This window comes from Cupressus sempervirens, chromosome 7 (assembly GCF_028749045.1).
Source record: "Cupressus sempervirens isolate cs-2001-9-10 chromosome 7, ASM2874904v1, whole genome shotgun sequence".
NCBI lineage: Eukaryota > Viridiplantae > Streptophyta > Pinopsida > Cupressales > Cupressaceae > Cupressus > Cupressus sempervirens.
This window is the reverse complement of record NC_143124.1, coordinates 399,826,156-399,850,888: the sequence shown is the minus strand read 5'-3', so window position 1 is coordinate 399,850,888 and position 24,733 is coordinate 399,826,156. Positions and strand designations below refer to the sequence as shown.

Here is a 24,733-nt window from a genome sequence, read left to right as displayed (position 1 = left end):
TCAAAAATGCCTTCTCCGATTGCTCTACTAACTGCAATTTTGGTCATGCCATCAACCGCCCTAAGGATTCTATTCCACCTTTCCAATTTAATGTTTCCACGAAATGCCATGGTTCGGGCTTCAAAAGTGTGGAAAACATAGATGTTAGTGTCCATTTTCAAATTCGGCCAACACCTCCTGCTAGTGACCGCGATTTGAAATTAAAAGAGTTGTTTTGATTGCCGAATAATCTAGAGGCCCCTAGAAAGCCTGGACTCACGTATAGGCTATCCATCACCAAGCCATGATTAATGGACAAGCTGTAAAGGACTTAATTTATGATTATTCTGCCCTATACTTAGATGTTTAATAAATTATAAGAACGAGGAGTGTTGTCCACCATAAAGCCTAATGATGTCACCCCACAAACCTTTAATCAACTCTAAAACTATAGCATTCCCATTATGAGTCCCTTAATAACTAAGGAACTTCCCCGCTTGCTTAATACACAGAGAGAGATATAAGGAATTATATCCCATAACCTAACTAGACATATGGATAACCTAATAAAACTACCCTAAACATACCTATAACTTAATACCAAAATGACTAAAAGAAATAAGAGTTTTATTAAAAATAAAATGAAAAAGAGAAAGACTATAAATTTAAATTCCTCGACTGAATTCCAAAAAATTGGTGCCCTCTGCCCCTACATTGGCTAAAAAGTCAGCCTTATTATTACCTTCTCTATATATATGACATAATCCGGTTTCCTCAAACCTATCAAGCAAGTGAATAGCTTCTAGTTTCAAATTTAGAACCCAATTTGGAGTTGTTCCTAATTGCATTTAAAACTATTTGAGAATCACCCTCAATTATGAGTTTAGATATGCCTAAATGATGGAAGACTGCGAACTCACCCAGAAAATAAATAATATTTTTAAATCTATTTAAAATATGTGTATTAATTTTATTGTAGTAATAGTAAAAATTAATTATAGTTTAATTTATTCACATTAAAATATATTTAAAAAATAACCATACACAGCTCAAATGGCGAGCATTTCACCACACCAGTCTCTCTGCCAACATTCCACTCACCTTAAGAAGTTTTTGTATACTGGGAATGTGTTATTTGAATAAACATTAATTTATGGTCTTTCATGCGCCAATGGATTGCAGAACTTGAGAAGGAGGTAAGGTGTTTTTTTGATATTACTGGGGCTATGAACCATTGGTCTCTGTTTGCTTCAATTTCAATTTGCAGTTTGCATTTACTGCATCTTTCCTTGATAAAACTGCATCAAAAACTGTTGTCAATTTGTTTTTCTGTTTTGTTCTTCAATGCAAAAGCTTCTGTTGTGTTGCTTTTATATGGGGTTTCCTGTTACGAAAAGGGCTAACTTTCACCTATTATTTCTCCTGATAGAATAATTTCTAGGGAACAAGGGCAACAAATTTTGAATTGTCATAATTTCTTACTGTTACCATTTAGCAAAACCTTGCTAAGGATTATTACATGTGCTCTGGTTTCTATATGCGCACGCGCTAGTGTAAGAATATGATGCTGCCAGAATGAAAATCCTATTCTATGGCATGGCGTAGGTCAAATTATTTCAGGAACAATAATCCTTCATGGCCATGTCAAAGGGTTTCTCCTATGAATATTTTGAAAAATAAGTAATTATAAGGGAGGCCAAAATCGCACATCAACTGCATGTCAATTGACCTTATCATTGGTAACGCTTACTATTGACCCCAACGGTCAATATCTTCTTTCAATATCACGAGTTTGGTCTACAAGGTGATTTAACACGATGCAGTATTATTAAATTTTCAAACTGAATTATTTTCTGAATCCTCGGTAGTGGCATCGGAGATTAATATATAATCTCCTAGCAGACTTAAATATACGCCCTACATTTTTTTTGTCATCATTTTCATAATTGTTTCGATTTATCTGTAATATCCAGCTTTTAGATAAAATGGCTTATCATTTATACATGACGCTTGGATCTGACAATCTTAAAAATCTTATCACTTTTTGTTAGTATGCTTTGGCATTGTTTTCTGTTTTTAGAAATTTATTCAACACATCAATGCTTAAATTTTAAGGTATAATCTTAAATTTTAAGGTATAATTCACATTAAACCCAGGATATGAAGCCAATAATATTCTGCAGGTAAATGCCATGGCATTCAGATTCCTTGGTTCATACAAATAACAGGATTTGTTTTCATTTTAACTGTGCAACTTAACTAATTCTTGCAGACAATGGATGGAATTTTCTGTATACTCCCTTCTGCTCTTTGCAAATGATGTATGGGGAGGATTCTTAGATTCATTGTTCCACAGGGATGCCCACCCTTGACATCCTGGCATTGTGAGGACATCAATGGATGTGGGACATGGAGTATGTACTGTCAGGTTGTCACTTCCCCACCTCCTCCACAACCTCTGCGAGGGTGCTGCGGAGGACATTAGAGATGGCAGGATGTCCCTGATGGAGCCTAAATTTTAGCCTCCATTTTTGTGCAAAATTGCTACAAATCGAGGCCAAGGATCTGAAGATGTTTTGTTATGCCCTTGCATCCTTCACAATGAGTGGATATAATATTTTTGCAAAGAAAATAACAATGAAGTTCCACGCAAGTGAGAGTAAAGTATGTGCCATTCACTATAAGGAGATAGGAACAATTTATCCAGGTCATCCTAGAGAAGAGTATGACAGCAATGAAAGTCATCCAAATTTGATATGCGTCATTAGCAATGAAGGGCTTGAGCCATCGGAAATTTGAACATGTGGTAAATGTTGTGCATAGTGTATCATTGAAGAACAGAGGAACTACTGATGAGTGACTGAAGACAAATATATATCAGTGAGTTACAGTGAATATATGCGTTGTAACATATTCATCATCTAAGCATGAGAAGATTACAGAGACAGAAGAGTGAAACTTTCCATGTCATCAGTCAGTGCCATCGTGAGTCTAATATATGCAAAGGACATTCTCAGTTTGAAGTTTTAAGCTTTTTGAAGTCATAAGAAACCTTCAGACCAATACCATCAGCGGCATCCAAACAGAACAAGGAGTAATTAGTGATGATGTCAAGTATTGATGCTGGAATTTATTAAAAAATGCAATAATAGTCTTGTTGTCTTAAGGCATCAAAAATATGGGGTTAGCAATTATAAAGGAAAGAACAGATCATTATGACCCATGTGTCGAGAAATATTCAAAACATGGATGCTTGAATACATGTTTCAACCTTATTCACAGAAAGAGAAAAATATCCTGGCATATAAATCGTGAATACAATTTCCAATTACATGTATTGTTAGCAACTAAAGCCACAAGTCGGATGAAGGAAGGTGTAACTGGCACATATATAAAGGAAACTATTCAGGTAGGTCCCGATTACAAGCATACACCCAAATAAGGATGCCGTCTCATGCATACGAACTTTCATCCCGAGTCATAGTTCCACAAAAAGATGCAAAGGACAATTCTAGGCTAGCAGAACATGCGTTGTTCCCAGCAAGGAGACAAGAATGATTTCATTCATGATACAACGGAGGGTATTTGGATTGTTTTCTACATCTGGCAATAGCATCTTTATAAAAATTGAAGGAAGCACACAAACGACAATTACTTGTATTGTCAAAGACACACAAAAAGAACCAAGTCATTAATAATAATAACGTCTGTGATGGATTATTGGGGAGTATTGTGGAAGATTGAAATTTATGAAAATGAAATAAAAGACATGTTGAAGAAATTAGTTTCGAAAGAGGCTCATATATTTTATAATAAAAAAATGAGAAAAGTGCCATTAATCAAATAATATTACAAGGATGTGTTAAAAATTGAAAAGTCACATCTGTTTAGAAGTGACATATACCACATATATATAATTCATTTTTGTAAGTGAACAAAAGCGATCCGGACAAGACATATCAAACATTCAGAGAAGCATTTTTTATAAAAGAGATATATTTGTAAGAAGGAATAGCAAGCTTTAATATGGCTTTATGATGTGAATTCAATTATTTTATTCTAATAATAAAATAAAAGGTCCTTTGTTTATTTTTATTAAAGACATGGAGATTTAAACTGCAGTTAATTCATCCTTTATAATTATTTTTAAGATTCCATAAACAATTTATGTCAGACAAGTGGACAAGGTCATCTATGGCATTTTAAATTTGATCATCGCAGATATTATGAAATATTTAATTGTTTCCAAATTTGTGTCCAGTCTGTCTTCCCGACCTTAGGAGTTAAAGCACAATCTGGACTAGTTTAGAATTGTGTACATATTTGATCTGTCACAGCTTGATTATTAAATCGTTTAAAGTTTTTGTGTATAAAACATTATAAAGTTGTATATTATAGTCTTCATTGTAGTTGTTTTTGTTGCCCGAATAAGCTAAAGCACTGGTCTTTTTATCATTGAAGTATTGGATTTATATTTGAAGTTAGAAAATCTATAACTGCCCTTTTACAAACCTCAAATTCATTGTTTAAAACCTTATGTAAAACATTCAATTCAAACACTCAACATTCAGTTTCATTTTGATCAAGGTTGAGGACCTTGCCAACTGAAGAATTCACAAAGCTTAAATTCGGTATAGAAAAGCCTTGAATTAGGCAGCCAACGTTCAAGGTGAAGGTTTACATGCCTTGGTGTAGCAGAGCCTAAAGTGCAGGGGAATCAAGGTGATTCTTGTTCGTTGGCCAGAATTGATTGTGGATTCCTATTGGAGAAGTGACAGGCTCTTGGATTTCCAATCTACGGTTTGGGAACCAACAGATTGGTGACTCTGCTGGGGAGAGTTGCTCGCAACAGGTGTTGTGAAGTTACCTAGAATTTCAGATTTTGTAGACCAAAGTTAGATAACAATTGTATCAGTTTGTTTGGAAGTGTATGTTGTTGGAAGGGGGAACCCAAAAGATCAACAAATCAACATTTTCCTTGAAAGAGGTGGCGACTCTATTCAATACAATTTTTAGTTGGTAGCTTTGTTGAGGGAGACTCAGAAAGAGATGGTGGATAGTTTTTCAAATGTATCGGTCATTTCAAAGAAAGCCTTTTATTCCAGATGGCATCAGGCCATTGGATTTCAACAATTTTGATTATGAACCTAGCAAGTTATCCCCAAAGCTTTCACAACTTGTACCAAAGTTCCATGGAGGATGGGATGAATCGGCAATTCGACATTTGGATGTGTTTTATACATTCATAGAGTACTATGAGGTTTGCGTAGAGGATTAGATGATGAAGCTGTTTGTCAGATTATTGAAGGACAATGTGAGACAATTGTATGAATAATTACCTACACAATGTATCTCATTTTGGAAACAATTTGAATAGTGGTTCCTATGTGAATTTCATGATGGTAGTGTAGAGGATAACATGTGTTATGAACTAGATGAAGCTCAAAGTTGGAGCATGGAAGAGGAACTTGACATGTCTCCACTTGATGCCTATTTCAATTTGGAAAGATTTGAAGGGGAGTCTTCAGTGCATTTGTACATGAGGATGACAAACATTTATCATGAGATACCATTGGACATCAAGCCTCCATATGTGGAATTCATAATTTTTTTTTAAGTTGGGAATCTTGCCAAATGACCCTGATTTGAAGCTTCTTTTTCAGATATTGGAAGAAGGTGGGACCGAAGTGAAACAAACACATAAGGATGTTCTTGATTTGAATGGGGAAGAAGTTTTGGGCCAAGTTGAAGAAGAATTCATCCATAATGATACTCATATGCTAACAAATATTAATGAATGTGAAAATGAGAAAGAGGATTCTCTCAATGTGGAATAAATTTCAAATTTGTTAGACATGGAATGTGAGAAGCATGTTGAGAATATTTGCTCGAATTTTTTCTCAGTCAACCATTGTAATCAATTTGAAAGATCAAGACATATTTAGGGGGTGTTGGATAAAGAAGATGATGATTCCAAAGAATCAAATAGTGAAGACGAAATAGAACATGTGATAAATGAACAGGAGGAAATTTTAGATGAAAGTTTTAGATTACGGTAAAAACAGGTTTTGAAGGGGCCCCGAAACCCTTTGACAAAATTAGAAAAGATAAAGCATTAAAGTTTACTAGGCTTTACAAGGACTTGAAACCTACTGATAAAAACAACATCAAAATCAGGTTTTACAGGGACCTGAAACCACACAAAATATCCAATAAAAGGACCTAGGTTTTACAAGGACCTGGAACCTAGTCTAAAGACTAGACAAAAACCAGTTTACAGGACCAGAAACATAAACCATTAACCGCGACCAGCAAGAATGACCAAAAGCTGAGACAAAAACCAGAGATCAAAACCTAGAGAGAGCTGCTACTGCAGCTCTTTAATCATTTTGACAACCTCCTTTCCAATCTCTACAATATCTTGAATGGAGTTAGCAGCCAAAAACACCAGTAGCCTCCTGAGCCCGCTTCCTAGAACTCTACCTGGTTCTCTTGCTTGGACCCCCTGGTGATATAATCTCTTCATTTGTGCGTTTTCCAAGACTAGCAGCAGCAGTGCAGATACTGGAAGTCACCTGTTCCATTTTATTACCACTTTCCTTAAAAAGCATTTGGAGGTTTTGTTCATAATCCTTGAGTTTATTTGGGATGTTTCCCACCTGCACTTCCAACTGGCTAATTTTGGCATGGTCAATATCCTAGTTTTGTTGCACAATATCCATTTTCTTTTTCAGACCCATTATTTTGTGATATATCCATGAATCAACTTGAAGTATGGAATCGGCTTTTTGCTTAGCAGAATACTAAAAGGAAACCATAGTTTCCCTGTGCGGAGAATCATTCTTATCCTCTATCACAACCTCTCTGGGGGGTGAAGCAATCTTATCTGTTTGTTCCTCCTCCCTTATAGCAGCAGGGTCCTCGGTCTTGTCCTGTTCCACAACCTCTTTGGTGGGTGAAGCAATCTTAACAGTTTGTTCCTCCTCCCTCATAGTAACAGGGTCCTCTTTAGGCTTTTCCATCTCTTCTTCACCAGCATCAGTATCACTTTGATTACCCTCATCACCAGTATTACCCTGTTCTGTGTTTTCTTTACTGTTTTCTTCCTCATCCTCTTTCCCAGTTTTTCCTTTGCTCTCCGAGTAACCTTCCAAGTTAGAACTAAAGTCTCCAACATCCGTGTTTTCCTCTTTCCTTTCAGAGTTCTCAGACTCAGTGTTCTCTTCCACCTTGTGCTTTTGAGAATGCGAGCTTTTTTGTTTGAGAATCCTCTTTTTACCCTTGACATTCTCTTCATTCTTAATCTTTTTAGAATGAGAGTCAGTAACAGAACCCTTATTTTTATCTAATGAAGGAGTGGAAACAATGGACTTGTTTTTACAGTAACCCTCAATAAGGAGGATTAAACCTTCATGTAAAATAGGACGCGACTCCTCCTTCCTATGAGCATGCAAATTTTGAAGCAAAGAGAACCGCAAATAGAAAGGAAAAGAAAGTCTATCCTTATGTTTGAAATGATTGAGGAAGACAAAATGAAATTTATGTACTCTTTTATTTCTACCATCTAGAATGAAATACTCACGGGTACAGGATAACACATCCCGCCAAATTTCCTTTATCTGCTCCAAATATAGAAATCTCCACTCTTTTCCAGATTTTTCTCCTCAGCATCCGTCTTAGGAAATTTTTTGAAAGTAGCATTTGAAATGTTGGTTTGTTTAGTGAACTTTATGCCATCCGTGGGTAAACCTGTGATCTCAGCTATGAAGTCCTCCGTTAATTTCACAGTAACACCATGTAAAGAGACCCTGTCCTCAGTCCAGTTTTTGAAAAAGGCCGTGGTGACATGCGGTTTGAACTCATGAAGACGTTCCAAATAATTGGTCACCTTTCCCTTCTGGAAAATCTTCCAAACATCCTTCCTAGCCTTCCATTCATCGCAATTTTTGCTTTCTTGTTTATGTGGCTCACCTCCCATTTTCAGAGAATTACAGAGAATGGCTAAAACCAGAAGTAGTCGAAAGCAAAAAGCAAACAAGTTAAGCATAAACCAAAATTTCATCACATCACATAAAACCTTCTTTAGAGATGATACGTGCAAAGCCCTCCTTGTAATCACATAAATGTACCTCCTTGGGGAAGGAACACTGACAACCGTAGGCCCACTACCAAAAATCATTAAATTTCTAATCTTGGCAAATCTTTCCCACCTTCGCATGAGTGGCATCATAATTAATAAGAGCTTTTAGATCAACGTGCTTGTTTAGCTCACCGATCCATGTCATTTTATAACCCATCTAGACTGCATGGTTGGCAACCTAGTTAACTACCCCATTAGCCTCATGATAAGTGTGGGATATTATGACTTTTTCAAATTTATTAATAAGAGATTTAATCTCCATGACCGTTGCCTCAATCGACCAAGTAATTGAATTTTTGTTATTGAGCATGTTAATAATATTTAAAGAGTCACCTTTCAACTATAGTTTAGGGTAACCTGAATTAGTTGCTAACTTCATAGTATATAGAGCAGCAGTAGCTTCAGCAATGTGGCTATTAGAATTACCTATAGGAACTGCAATGGCATCAATTATATTGCCAGCATGGTCTCTTAAGACCCCTCCACATCCTACTCTTCCCAGATTGCCCTTTGCGGCACCATCAAAGTTCCCTTTAATCCATCCATTAGGAGGAGTTTTCCATCTTGTAGTCAATCTTGGGTTATCAATTTTCAAATTAGGACCTTGTGATCCCAAAGGATTGTCAATTTGAAAAGTTTGAGTAGTTTTCCTCTGAGATATAAAATTTTCCTTTATTGCTGTAACAATATTTTGTCCAAGCACCCATCCTGGCAAATCTTTATTTCTAAAGATTCTATTATTTCTTTCTTTCCAGATGCCCCACCAGAGATGGGGGAGAGTAATTTTCCATAGAAGTTCAACATCAGGATCCCTAGAAGGACACTTCCAACTTTTAAAATAAAGTTCAACATTGTTTTGATGAACCCAAGTTATATTCCAGTAATTAAGAATCTCGATCCATACTTGTTGGCTGTAAGAATAGTTCAAGAACAAATGGTCTCTATCTTCAAGTCCATTTTTACATAAGGTACATCTATTTACCACATTAATACCTCTTTTTTGCAGATTATCCTGGGTGATGATTTTATTTTGAAGCATAATCCAATAGAAAATGTTTATTTTAGGTATGAGACCCTTAATCCATGCTTGAGACCAAAAAGGATGATTACCCTTCTCCCTAGAAGTAAAGAGAGTAGAAACTTTAAATTGACCACTAGGATCAGCATTCCATATCATCTCATCCTCATAAGTAGAATATAGAGAAAAAGCATTCAAACTTAATTGTATGTTATTGAAACCTTGATCAATATCAATCAATTTCACCCAAGAATTGTTATGCCAATAATGACTCACTAAAATGCCATACCTTTGCTTACATATGTCAACTTGAGCAGTATCTTGAAAGTCTTCTAGCAGAGGATGATCCATTAATCAAACATCTTCCCAAAATCTCACCTTTTGCCCATTTTCAATTTTCTAGGAACAACTCTTTCCAAGAGTATTCTTTGTCCCCTGAACTGCTCCCCATATCGCAGATGGATAAAGAACATCAGGAGAAGAAAGGAAATCAGCTAAAATATTAACATTGAAAAGGTACTTATGTTTCCATATTGTACTCCATTCTTTGTCATCATGATAAGTTCTCCATCCTTGTTTAGCCAAAAGAGCTCTATTCATACTTCTTATTGTTCTGATTCCTAGTCCACCTTCTTTGATAGGCTTATAGACTTGGTCCCAAGCAATCAAGGGCAGTCTCTTTTTTTCCTCAATACCAGTCCATTAAAAATTCCTCTGAATTTTATCAATAGTATCTGCATAGTTTACGGGAATTCTAAAAAGGCTCAAAGCATAAGTTGGTATACTTTGAAGACAAGCTTTGAGAAGAGTTAATTTACCTGCCTGACTTAGAAGATTTCCTTTCCAGCCCGCCAACTTCTTATTGAATTTATTAATGAGATCTTCCCAGAAGGAATCAGGGACTTTCAAACCTAAAGGAAGACCCAAATAGATTGAAGGGAAAGATCCAATAGAACACCCTAGGATATTAGCAATTTTATTCTGTCTAGAAATTGGGGTGTTGATAAAAAAAACAGCACTTTTATTCTAATTAACCAATTGACCCAATGCTGAAGAATACAAATTTAGAGCTTGCTTCAGGTTTCTGGCTACATTGACTTTAAATTTACCCATAAAGATAGTATCATCAACAAACTGACCATGAGAACAGATGAGAGGTTGGGAAGAAGGCTGCAAACCTTTAATATCACCTTTTTGAACCAAATCCCCTATGTATCTCCCCAAACAATCAGCCATAATAACAAAAAGAATGGGGGATAAAGGGTCTCCTTGTCTTAGTCCTCGGGAAGGATTGAAAAAATGAGAAGAACTACCATTGACCAAGACAGCTATAGAAGAGGTTGAAATCAACTGATAAATAGCTCCAACAACCTTATGGTCAAAACCAAAAGCATGTAAAATTTTAGATAGGAATGCCCATTCAACTCTATTGTAGGCCTTAACAATGTCCACTTTCATAATAAACCCCTGATTATTAGAATAGGACAAGGAATGAATATTCTCATGGGCTGAGATAACAGAATTAAGAATTTGTCTACCTAGGATGAAGCCATTTCGCTGATCAGCAATAATTGAAGGAATAACTAGAAGTAATCTAGAAGTAAGGACTTTGGAAATAATCTTATAGAAAGAATTACAAAGGCTGATCGGTCTAAACTGATCTAGAGAATCAGCTCCAATCTTCTTGGGAATCAGACAGAGGAATGTGGAGTTGATATCCTTTAGCATTTGTTTTGCTCCATAAAATTCCTTCACAGCATCACAAACATCTTTTCCAACAAGTTTCCATAATTTCTGGAAGAAAAACATGGGAAAACCATCTGGACCAGGTGCTTTGTCTCCTCCTAGAGAACAAACAACTTTGAAAATTTCTTCATCCTTGGGAATAGAGCTTAATAATTTATTCTATTCTTTCAAAACCAAAGGTGGAATCACCCTAAGAAAATCAGCCTGGTGATCCAGATTAATATTGGGATTAGTAGTCATTAAAGAAGAGAAAAAGGCAACCATTTCTTCCATAATGTCCTTATCCTCAGTAATCTTCAGATCCCCCTTTTTTAGATGTGAGATGTGAGTTTTAGCTCTGTGCTTGAGGGTAGAGCGATGAAAGAATCTGGTATTTTTGTCTCCTTCGCTCAACCATATCAATCTTGATCTTTGTCTCCGGTAAATTTCTTTTTTAGTAATGATGTCATGATATTGGACCAACTTTTCATTTTCTTCTGTAATAAGGTCAGGAGTGTATCCTTCTGAATTTTATCCTAAATTTTTTGGATATCTTCCTTGATGGTAGATTTGTTCTCAAAAATATTATCAAAACAATTTTTGTTCCATATTTTAACTTCTTTTTTAACATTTTTAAGCTTAGAAGCTACTCTATAGAGAGTAGTACCTTCAATGTCTATATTCCACCATTTAGCCAGTTTGCTTCCAAACTGTGGATGCTGCATCCACATCTTTTCAAATCTAAAAGGAAAGTTTTTCTTGAAATTTAACTTTGCAGCAGTAAAGATTAGAGGAAAATGATCTGACCCTATTTTTTGACAGGCTTCCAACTTACAAATAAAATCTTTGGTCCAGTCAGGAGAGATAAGAGCACGGTCAAGACGAGCCTGAATACATTCATTACCAACTCTCTTGTTACTCCAAGTAAATTGGATTCCATGGAGATCCATATCCATTAAACCCTCCTTGTTAATGAAATCCATAAGATCCAGTCTACCTTCCAATTGACTCACATTTCCTCCCTTTTTCTCATGGTCATAGAGAGGAACATTAAAATCACCCATAATGATCCATCAATGAAAATAATCCTTACTTTTTATATTGGAGAGAGTATCCCATACCTTTTTCCTAAGGTTCTTATTGTTGGGAGCATATATGTTGACAATAGACCAATCTTCCTTATGATCAATGCTAGTAATTTTGGCTACCATTAGATATTTACTAGCATTCAAAATGGTTCCTGAATAACAATTTTTCTTCCATAACATCAGAGTTACCCTTGAAGCACCTTCTGCACTACTAGCATTTATTGAATAATTTTTAAAGGATTTAATCTGTTTAGCTTTCTCTTTATCCATCTTTGTTTCTTGCAACAAAAGAAAATCTGGCTTCTGCTCTCTAACAAAATTCCTGACAACATCAAGTTTATGGATGCTATTCAACCCCCTAAATTCCAAGTTATAATTTTAATTACTATTTTTTAGGGGTAAAATCCAGAATAGTTGCTTGTCTTCCATTAGCAATATTTTGCATACTCTCTAATTCTCTGGTTTTCCTAGAGGATCTTCTTCCAGGTTTATCTAGGATACCAACATCTGGTTTCACCTTAGTTTGCTGATCCACTCTACTTCCAGATTTTTCCAGGGTACGATCATTTGGTTTCACCTTAACTTGCTGATCCACTTCACTACTTCTTGTCTCTACCCCCTTAGAAATAGTATTGATATTTTTTTCAGCCTTTTTCCTTTGATTTGGTTTATGCTTTGAGTCTTTTCCTTCCTCCTTTGAAACTTCTAGGACAAGATCATTCTTAAAAGGAACAATATCTTTACACTCAGTAATATCTCTCTCCTCTAACGAAACTTTGGAGTCAGCTAGGATTTCCCCTTCCTCAAGATCCTCCTTCTCATCTAGATCTCCCCATCAATCTTTCATCCTTTGATAAATAACAATTTGTTTCGTTAAATCTTCCAAGTCTTCTATATTTTGTTCTGGCCTCACAGATTGAAACACAGATCCATTGTCATCTTTTTCAGAATTCTCTTTCTCATGTTGTAGCACAGATCTATTCCTTTCCTTTTGACTATTCTTGAAATCTTTATCAGTCACTTTGTCTTCAGCTTTTTGAGAAACTTTAGGTTTCTACAATTTCTTTTGGACCTTAGCCTTCTTCACTTCCTTTTTAGTACTTGAATGATTCTTACTTTTATTGGGACAACTTTCAACCAAATGACTCTGTTTTTTACAGGCATAGCAAGAATTTGGAAGATCTTCAAAAATAATTTCCTGTGTTTTCTTTCCAAGCTTAGAAATTAATTCCACCTTTTCTGGAAGATGATTCAGATTTGCCACCGTAACATAAAGTCTGGCACTATGAAGTTTGGTTCTAGCAGCCGTAGCATTATCCAAAGCCACCAGTTCTCCAAATGAACTAGCAATGCCTTTAAAAATATCTTCATGCCAAAATTCTAAAGGGAGGCCAGGGAGTCTAGCCCAAATCGGAGTGGTTAAGAAAAAAGAGTCTCATAAATCCATATTAGGCTCCCATTTTTTAATAGTGAGAGAACTTTTTCCAAATGACCACGGGCCTCCACAGAGAACTAGATTCATATCTTCCTTACAGTTGAAAATAAACGAGAAAAAGCCATTCGACATGGGAGCTATATCCACATCCCCTCGAATAACCCATTTCCGTTTGACCAGTTTCCTTAGAGAATCTAAATCTGGTCTAGCCCCTAAAAATTTGCCCACTAGGGTGAAATCCATGGAAGACACAGAAAAATCAACTAAAGGATCTGGGATAAAGATTTGAAACTCACCTTTCTCCTAGCAAGATTTAGTAGTCACCGGCAGAAAGGATGATTTACCATTAGGGTTTTTGCCAGAAAGGGAAGACCAAGTCCTTTGCTCTGAAAACCCTATCTTTGGCCTTCAGAAAACTTTTCCTTATTGGTCTCGACAATAACCAAAGGGATTTTATCCTTCTCGGAAACCTGCCTCGACGCTTGAAAAGCAGAAGGTAAATCCAAGAGAGTGTCTCAAACCCCACAACTTGTGCCTATTTCACACATAGACTTTCTAGAGTCCACATTGGCCATAAAGATGCTTTCTGTCCCATCATTCTTTGGCAGATTCTTCTCAATGCCCCCTCCAGTTCCTCCAGGATCTGTACCTCCTGCCAAATTCTCCCCAACAGTTTCCTGCCTTCCTGCGAACCAGCTAATTCAAAAATGGTGAGAGTGCCCATCTAGCTAATTCCGCTTTTGTTTTTGCATGATTGTTGTTGGTCTCTGCTTGTGATTCTTGATTATGATATGATTAGTGAATATGGACTTATTTTAGATGAAAGTTCCCAAGAAGAAGGTGAGGTAATTTTCAGTTCATCCTACGAGCAGGAGTTGTGTAATCAGATGAAATCAGATATGCATGGTTCTAAAAATTTCCAAAGACTCTTGATGAAAGAGAAACAATAGTTCCTGAAGGCGAGTTATGTTCAAATCCTTCTTGTGAAAAGAAACAACGTAATGAAGAGAGGTTAGATTGTGTGCAAAGGGACAATCAAGCAAAGAAAGTTGATCTAGATGCTGGTATGACAAATCAAATACATGGGGATCTTCCATTCAGCAAAGACCAGAAAGCACCTGATGATTTCTTGAAGGCTAAACAAAAGTTGGATACCAAACAATGCATTGATGAAGCGGAAGCAAAATGTATTGTTTATACATGGTCAATAGGTTCAAAGTGTTACACGATCAGAATTGGGTGTTTGATAGAGGGAAGAATTAAGTTTCACTTTTTTGGGGGGCCTGGGGCCACCCAATTTCACCTTGCATCATGTTAAGCATGGATGCTTGGTTTGCTCCTCCAGAGATAGCTGGAATCTCATGATGCCCACAAGGAGCATATGTCCCTAATAAGAGCCACTGATGGAGCCTAAATTTTAGCCTCCACTTTTGTGCAAAATTGCGACAAATCAATGCCAAGGATTTGAAGATGTTTTGTTATGCCCTTGCATGCTTCACAATGAGTGCATATAATATGATTGTAAGGAAAATAATAACGAAGTTCCACGCAAGTGAGAGTAAAGTATGTGCCATTTACTATAAAGGAGATATGAACAATTTATCCACGTCATCCTGGAGAAGAGTATGACAACAATGAAAGTCTCCCAAATTTGATATGCGTCATTAGCAATGAAGGGCTTGAGCCATCGGAATTTGAACATGCGATAAATGTTGTGCATAATGTATCATTGAATAATGGAGGAACTACTAATGAGTGACTGAAGACAAATATATATCAGTGAGTTACAATGAATATATGCATTGTAACATATTTGTCATCTAGGCATGAGAAGATTACGGAGACAAAAGAGTGAAACTTTCCATGTCATCAGTCAGTGCCCTCATGAGTCTATTAAATGCAAAGGACATTCTCAATTTAAAGTTTGAAGCTTTTTGAAAGCATAGGAAACCTTCAAACCAATATCAATGATGACATCCAAATAGAACAAGGAGCGATTAGTGAAGATGTCAATTATTGATGCTGGAATTTATTAAAAAAGGCAATAATAGTCTCGTTATCCTAAGGCATCGAAAATATGGGATTAGCAATTATAAAGGAAAGAACATATTAGTATGACCCGTATGTCGAGAAAATATTCAAAACATGGATGCTTGAATACATGTTTCAACTTTATTCACAGAAAGAGAAAAATATCCTGGTATATAAATTGCAAATACAATTTCCAATTACATGTATCATTAGTAACTAAAGTCATAGTCGAATGAAGGAAGGTATAACTGGCACATATATAAAAGAAAATATTCAGGCAGGTCCTGATTACAAGCATACACCCAAATAGGGATGTCGCCTCATGCATACAAACTTTCATCTTGTGTCATAGTTCTACATTAAGATGCAAAGAATAGTTCCAGGCTAGCAGAATACGTGTCATTCCCAGCAAGGAGACAAGAATGATTTCATCCATGATATAGCAGAGGCCATTTGGATTGTTTTCTACATTTGGCAATAACATCTTTATAAAAATTGAAGGAAGCACACAAACGACAATTACTTGCATGGTCAAAGACATACAAAAAGAACCAAGTCATTAATAATAATAATGCCTATGACGGATTATTGGGGAATATTGTGGAAGATTGAAATTTATGAAAATGAAATAAAAGACAAGTTGAAGAATTTAGTTTGAAAGAGGCTCATATATTTTATAATAAAAAATGAGAAAAGTGCCATTAATCAAATAATATTAAAAGGACTTGTTAAAAATTGAAAAGTCATGTCTATTTAGAAGTGACATATACCACATATATATAATTCATCTTTGTAAGTGAACAAAAGTGTTCTAGACACGACATATCTGACATTCAAAGAAGCATTTTTTTATAAAAGCGATATGTTTGTAAGAAGGAATAGCAAGCTTTAATATGGCTTTATAATGTGAATTCAATTATTTTATTTTAATAATAATACAAAAGGTCCTTTGTTTATTTTTATTAAAGGCATGGAGATTTAAATTGTAGTTGATTCCTGCTTTATAAAATTTATTAAGATTCCATAAACAATTTATGTTAGATAAGTGGACGAAGTCATCTATGGCGTCTTAAACTCGATCATCATAGATATGATGAAATATTTAATTGTTTCCGAATTTGTGTCCAATCTATCTCCCCGTTCTTAGGAGTTAAAGCACAATTTGGACTAATTTAGAATTGCATATATATATTTGATCCGTTGCATCTTGATTATTAAACTGTTTATAGTTTTTGTGCATAGAACATTATAAAATTGTACATTATAGTCTTCGTTGTAGCTGACTCTGTTGCCCGAATAAGCTAAAGCACTGGTCTTTTTATCATTGAAGTATTGGATTCATATTTGAAGTTAGCAAATCTATAACTTTCCTCTTACAAACCTCAAATCTATTGTTAAAAACCTTATACAAAAGATTCGATTCAAACACTCAACATTTAATTTCATTTTGATCGAGTTTGAGGACCTTGCCAACCAAAGAACTCACAAAGCTTAAATTCGCCATAGAAAAGCCTTGAACTAGGCAGTCAGCGTTCAAAGTGAAGGTCTACTTGCCTAGTTGTAGAAGAGCCTAAAGTGCAGGGGAATCAAGGTGATTCTCGTTTGTTGGGCAGAATTGATTGTGGAATCCTATTGGAGAAGTGACAGGCTTTTGGATTTCCAATCTGCGGTTTTGGGAACCAACAGTCCCCTTATATTCCTAGGGAAGCCTAAGAGTCTGTTGCACACCAGTCAAAAATTCAAATTGGAAAACAAAAAAGTTGATAAAATGCGAAAATGACTTTTGTAATGAAGGTTTTGGAGTTATTTTTTGTGCTTGCTGGTAAGGGATTTGTGGCTCACCCCCATTCTCAACTGTGCTATGGACGCTACTCTTGGAGTGCATGTCATGTGATGCTCCTCACCCTTGCTAGGTTCTTCAGATCCCTGCAAAGGCTGCTGCTGTTTAATCCCATTAGGGGTTCTACCCGAATTTCCACAAAGGGCACTGCTCGTTGACTGCAAATTTCCTTCCTACTTTATTATTGTTATGCTATTAGTGTTGTGTTTTTTAATGTTTATTAGTTTTAACTTTTAACTACACCTAGTAATTTTAGAGTTTCATTTGCAATTCTTATACTTATTCTTGGTTCACTTCCAAAGTTCCAAAATTCCACCCCAAATTGTTAATGTTCAAATATGTGCAAACTTTTTTTTTATAGATATGTTAGTTTAAATTTACATAGTATGCCAAAGTTCCATTTGAAATTATTTTTCTCTACACATCTCTTTTGACTACTTTCAAGCACTTCATGTTTTTGCACGCTGTCCCTAAGCTTAGGCCCTACGCTTCCATCCTCAAAACCTGTCCCTTCTTCAGGACACTCCATGGAACTATTGTCTGAATCGTATCTTGTTTCTTTACATGAATATTTTGAATTATAGAAAGTAACGGATATGGTTGTTTTTAAATTAGCAATAGAGTTTATGAAAGAAATGGTCGTTGTTGTTTAATTTTATTCTATACATTGACCATAGAAACCATAAAGCAACTGATAACCATGTGAGCAGTATGGGGAGAGCTGTTTGGACTAGGTATTGGATTTTTACCACAAGACTGTGTAGAAACAATTGTAAGATCATTGTGAAAAGCAGTAGAGTGCTACCATTGATGAAATTTTTATTATGTCCATCTCTACAGAGGCCTTCTATTATCTACATATTGACACCATTTAGTTTTGAAAAGGCTATACATATTGGAATCTTTGGAAGAAATGGAAATGACAGTGATTGATGAAAGGATCTTTTTTTGAAGATTGCTTGGAAAGGGCTTCTTGTGTAGAGAAAATAATGAATCTAGGTGTTTACATGGGAAAATAATTAGCTAATCTTAATCCTTTATTCACAATTTGATAGCCCTTGACGTGAACCTATAGGCACATCCAAAAGATTATGAGTAATGATTGCATTTGCAACAATTGGAATAATGGGATCCGATCCTTCAAGTGCCTATGGACCAATAGAGTTCTCAACATCAACAAGGGCTTGCATGTCATGCTAGGGCCTTCAATGCAAGCATCATATCAAATGGCGGTTGCCAAAATTTCCTGAACTATTTTGTTACTAGTATGTTGAGCTTCCATGATGAGTGATTTGAAACAATACTTAGAAAGTTCTATGCATGCTTGGAGGGATATCTTTTCTAAACTCAAATGCCTTTGTTTTGAATTGATCCTAAAAATCTTCAGGTGAGAGAAGAAAAATTCCACTGGTATCACCATTCCTTGATGCACTTCCAACTATTTATAGCACATAGATAAGCTTCATTCGCTCCCATTCATTCCTAAGAACAGGTTCTAATTTATTCTCAATTTTAAGATCTTGCACCAGTATTGCCACAATGTTAATAACAACTTAAGATGGACTCACAATAACTATGAAAGCTTTTGGACCAACATTTTATGGTGCAACTGGATCTTAGTAGTAATCATTGATCAGTTATACGACTCCATTACTGCATCCTCCATTCAAACACATACTCACAACCATAGTTGAAAATATCGTTATTGACAACTTATTTTATTTTATTGTTTGATTGGTAAGAGGCCGCAGCCAAGATTAATTATTATGTGTTTTTTTTATTAATTATTATTATTTATGTATTTAACTCGAGCAGATTCGAACCCAAGACCTTCCAGATAAGAGGCTCACAATTTACCGTTTTGTTATAGGCTCTTGTCTAACTGTTATTGGCAACTAATTATCAAGGGCAGAAAAAAAGAAAAAAATTGGAGATTAATCAACAACTTATTGACAAAAAAGTTGGCAACTTAAAAAAATGCTTAAGTTTAATTAAAAATTCATTTTCTTTGAGAAATTCAATTAGGAGGTGCATCTAACGAGTCAATAAATGAGTAAACAAAACAAACCAGCTGAGTTTAGATATATTTAAATTCCCATATGGTACAAAATGGCATCCTAATGTGGTGCATTTCTTTGGAAAATTCAATTAGGAGGTGCATCTAACGAGTCAATAAATGAGTAAACAAAACAAACCAGTTGAGTTTAGATATATTTAAATTCCCATATGGTACAAAATGGCATCCTAATGTGGCTCGTAGCTGTTGATGTGAGTTTATTCAACTACAACATGCAAATTCAAATACTAAATGTTTCAAAGTGAAAAATTAAACACCCAATCCTCCCTTGAACAAAGTCATCACTCATGCTAAGCTTGCAATGTAAGATCATGCAATGACTCCAAGGTTCTGTTCATTGTGGACACTCGCTCAGTGAAATAATGTGATATGTTAGTAATCACTTGGGGACTTCACTATTTTTCAAGATTTGACAAGGCACCTCTAGAGATATGAGGTCAAAATGTGTAATGAAAAATTGTTTTGACTAGCAATTTTTGACTTCTCAACTTATTTAAACTTGATTTCTATTTCTACTTCTAAGCTTGAAAGCAATGAAATGTGAATGGCTTGGATTCAACTATATGGAGCTTAATCAATGACTCGACTCACCTAGTGAAATCTTCCTGTATACTTAAAGATTTTCAAATCAATACCTTCTCCTTATTCTCATCAGGTTGATGCAGACTAAAGTTCCAATACTGATTGAAGTTAAGCATTATCATTCATCGGCTCCCATGTAAGAAAATCTTATAATCTGTAAGAAGCTAGTGGCTCAGATTTGTTTGAGTCATGGAAGTGAATATCCACAAATACAATCACTCAATAAACTATGTAAAGAAAATTCTACTCTATTTTATCTTAACAACTTGAAATGAAAGTTATTCTAAATGAGGATGAAGGTAACCATGCAATAAGACAAACTTGATCACAACTATCACCATGCAAAACACAACGATGATAAGTAGAGCAGATTTGATACCATCTTTGCAACAATTCTCCAACATAACCTTTAGAATGAGAGGAGCCTACCTTATATAAGGAGCTCAAATACAATGGACAACCATGATTAAATTAGAATCAATGGACCATATTGAATCCTAGAAACCCTGATTAGGTTTCCACTTCTATTGACCAATGAGATTCAAGCACCCGTCAATAGGCCAATAGCGAAATTCCATGGAAGTAGCAACCAATTAAAGGTGCCACACCTGTGGGTCAATCAAAATCAGACACGTAGACAACTTACTAATGAGAAAATAGCTGCCACATAGGCTTACATCAAGTTATTATCCAAAATGGTATTTCCTTTATCTCTTTCTTTCTTTGCTGATTTGATGAACCTAGACACCATGTTATTGAGCTCATTCATTGGAAGCATAAGTGTGTTTTGAATCTTCCAATCTGCCAAGTTCATTTTGGATTTGGCAGTAGCAATTGCCTTTTCCTATTCAGCTGTATTGTCTTTGACTAAAGTCATAATAACCTTGAGGGATGAAAGAACATCTAGACACTCCTGCTTAATAATGCCATTTTCACCCATGCTGAAAATTCTCAACCTCTCGCTCAACTTCCAAATTCATGTTTCCTTCACTCTTCTCTTCAAAGTTGAAGGCAATCCTTGTTGCTCCCAAATCCTCTTCAATTATAGTATGTATGGAAAGACGAGGCTGAGTGTTATCATCTTTTATCCCCTCCAAGGTATCTTGTCTACGGATTAAGGAAAAGTATCATGATTCTATATCCCCTTTCCCTTGAACCTTGATTACCTTTCCTTTTACCAATAATTGCTTAGGAAAATTCGCCATGGCATGCAGTTGGGGTATAGTTTTGTCTGATAGATTGGAATTCATCCCAAAGGTCCATGAAAGCATGAAATCTGACCCTAAGTACCGAAGTGTTTGAAACTGTTCCATGAATCCAGGGAGAAAGGTCAGTTCCTCTTGCACCATCCCATCTTTCCAAGTTTGAGTTTCTTGTGGTGAAATTCTTGCACTCTCTATACTGTCAATATCTCCTCTTCAAGGACAAGTGGTGGTGTAATGGATGGATCTACTTGCTAGATTGGTTTGTAGGCATCCCTGCAAAATGCTAGCAGCCTTTGACATTCTTCCTTGTACTTGTTCTTTTCTGCAATTTCACCATCTACCCTTCTCTTCATGGCCCTGAGGATGTCCTTGGCCTCCTCATACTCAATTTCCTTCATAGTGGTCCCCAAAGCATACGCCACTTTCTCATAATCTTGAATTTGCATACCATTCTTTGCTTTGTTCATCCTAGGGATGGCATTTGGACCTTGCGAGTCCCAACGTAATCTCTAATCACCTTCACCATTCTCTTTGCTGTTGGTTTTCTTCCTCGTAGCTGAATAAGATCTTCAATGTTGTTGATTAGTCTTGCCTCAAAAATGTTTTGCTTATTTTGCAAACTAGCCCATAATCAATCAAGTGCTGTGCCCTCTCCTTATTCTGGATGGGTTTCTTTCTTCTTCTAATTCTCTACTGAGAGGGCTGCAACACTTTAACTAGGGCCTTCCTCAGGAGGTGGGATTTGTCCATCTCAAGGAGAATCCTTGATATCAACCATCACATTATTAGTGTCACTTGTAGGGGAAAGCTTTCCTTCTAGTTCGGAGCGATGCAATCAAGGTTGGAAAAGGCTAGAAACACCATAATGGAAATAATAACACAAAGCAGAAATAACACCAGCTAATAAGGGAACATGAATTTCTATTATCATCAAGTTGGCCAGCAAACACAAATTACAGATATAGGACACAAGCCCTCTTACATTATAGGCATATGTGCATGATTATTTACACAATAGATACTAGCCTTCAAGCTATCTCTCATCTACCACCACTACTGCCCCTACTTAAAACAAGAACTACTAACCTACGTATATGCAAGATCACCAACCACAAGTTGGCTTATTCGATCACCAATCTCCAAGACAAAGGAAATGTATTACAACGTATAGGTCAGGATCTAAATCCATAAGAACACCCTCAAAGATATGTCATGCCGTGCAAATTCACAAGATAGTCAACCATATGTATAACGACATAGAACAATGTTCCAACTAGTATCCCATTGCAAGCTGAATCTCGCCAACCTGGCCATTAGAATAGGAAAGCCTAATATAGGACCAGACTGATCATAAGATAACTTCATCTAGAAACCTTGGAGCAAGCTACAAAGCTAGACATATGATCTCCACAATGCCTAGACCACACCATAAGGATCGCATAATATAATGAGCTAACTGGATGATCACTACCTAGAACAATAGGAAATTGTCCAAATGAACAGTAAACATACTAGCTGGAACGAAATAGGTTTGGGTGATGCAAGATTGCCAACGGCCTAAGGATGCTCCCACATCATGGAGGCACTCAAAGGTGAATAATCTGAAGATCTCTTAGTAGTGCCATCTTCTGATTCAGAAGAGATCTTTTGATGTACTTCCTTTCCCTTGGACTGCATAGTTCTTCCTTGCCCCTTAGTGGTACTTTCTTTGGATAGAGGAGCTGCCTGCCTTTGTCTCTTTGCCTGTGGCTCCTCAACTCTGATTCCTTTCTCCTTCAAATCACTTGGCGGAACCTTTGAGCATTGTAAATTTTTGTGCATTCGATGATCAATTCAGGGCATTGCATGGTTGGTGAGAAAGTGGTTGCATTAACTATGCCATTCGTCACTATCATCTTTACCATCCTTGAATTGACTTTTTTGTCATCCTTTCCCTGACTTGAACCATATCGAGGGGTTGCAAGTTTGTGTCTTCAATCTTCTTATGTTTGGGACTGAAGAGTGTTTTCAGTTCCATCCTCTCAATACCCTTTTTAGTTCGAACCTGCCTCATTCTCTTCAAGCCTCCAGCCTCAGTTCCCGACATGCTTCCTCCTACCATGAAATTTTTTTATATTAGTCCTTAGGATTAGAATTTCAATTAGTGAGTGTAGCATTTGGACTTTATCTCTAATTACTAAGCTAGGCACTATCAAACCTTGTAGTTCTCTTTCTATAATAATCTGATTACAAAAAGAATGCTGGAATTTGAAGTAAAATTTACTTAGCCTGTCTTGCATATTGATTAATTTAGTTCTCTTATTAGATTTAGATTCATTAGCCTTCTAAGTTCTAAGTAATTCAAATCAGATTTCGCTTTATTTCAATCAAATTAAATTAGCTCCTTATGAATTGGAGTCGACCTAATGCAATTCTGATTTTTTTTTCTTTTGAATCTTATAAAAACTTTGAACATTTTATCATGACAAAGGAGACTCAATTCTCAGTTATTCATAAATAACATCACAACTTTAATGAAAATATGACGAAAATCTGAAACAAGAAATAATTTCTGTGTTATGCAATGTTCAGATTTTACCTTGCTTACCACCTCTGAACTCAAAATTCTGAGAGGAATCCACCCAAATTCACCCAGAACTAATGCCCCTCAAAGATCCAATTTATCCCTATTGATGCCCTGCTGCTGTATGGGACGATCCACTGCCAAATAGGGGAGAATTTCATTGCCTTAAGGAGTAATTTGCTGTTTCTTTATGGGGTGGTGGGGGGCAGGGGAATTCGCTGTCAAGATAGGGAGCTAGCTGGCTGTTCAAATTGGAAAATAATAGTCTTTCAAAGATGCAGTTTGCTGCTGTAGCTGCAGAGCTAATTTAGACAAGAGATGGTGTTGAAATGAATGCCATACGCCCAATTATATAGGCAGCCTGGGGGCACAAAGGATATGTCTTCCTAGGGGGCCGACCTAGGCCATTTAGATGGCAAAAATTAGTGGGCCCTCCCTTGCTGGCCAACCTGGCCCCTTTGGTCAGGAATTTCAAAAATTTGGCTGAGAATGCTCGTTTTGGGGGAAAGTTTGAGATCGGGATTTTAGGTGCTGGAGGATTTTTGGGTCAGAAATCCTCTAATTAGAGTTAGAGGATTTTTGACAGCTTAGGCTTTCTACATTACAACATAAAGACTTATTTATTTGCAAAACTTTGGGGATTTCCTCCTAATCCTCTCCCCCCGGCCCTTTGCCTTTCATTTTTTTTTTATAGGTAAACAGCCAAAGCCTAGATTATTTATTATTATTTATTTAGATTAATTGTTATTACGTGTTAAGCTCGAGTAGATTTGAACTCAAGACCTCCTAGATGAGAGGCTCATTTTTTACTGTTGTGTTATAGGCTCTTGCCTTCATTTTGGTTTTATTTTGATTGCCATTTTCGTTACGTTTTTCCTAGAAAATTAGATAAACATCAATAAGAAAAGTAGAGAAAGAAGGCATAAAAGACACAAGAAATTATCCTAGGAACACCCTTCCACTTGAAGGGAAAAACCTAGCCACACCAGCAAACTATCTCTTTTACTGATAATAAAATGTTCAAGTACAAGGCTTTCAGTTGATTATTAT

The 24,733-nt window shown here is 36.1% G+C and overlaps 1 long non-coding RNA gene across 2 annotated transcripts in view; it reads left to right on the top strand.

Annotated features, from left to right (window-relative positions):
- Positions 1–1,035: 1,035 nt before the first annotated feature.
- LOC149547199 (uncharacterized) overlaps positions 1,036–24,733 on the top strand; it is a 96,444-nt gene continuing 72,746 nt past the window's right edge. The window contains exon 1 of one of the 2 annotated variants that reach the window (XR_016353845.1): positions 1,036–1,175. This is a non-coding gene — a long non-coding RNA (uncharacterized LOC149547199). The remainder of the gene's footprint in view (positions 1,176–24,733) is intronic. The other variant, XR_016353844.1, reaches the window with a different exon arrangement.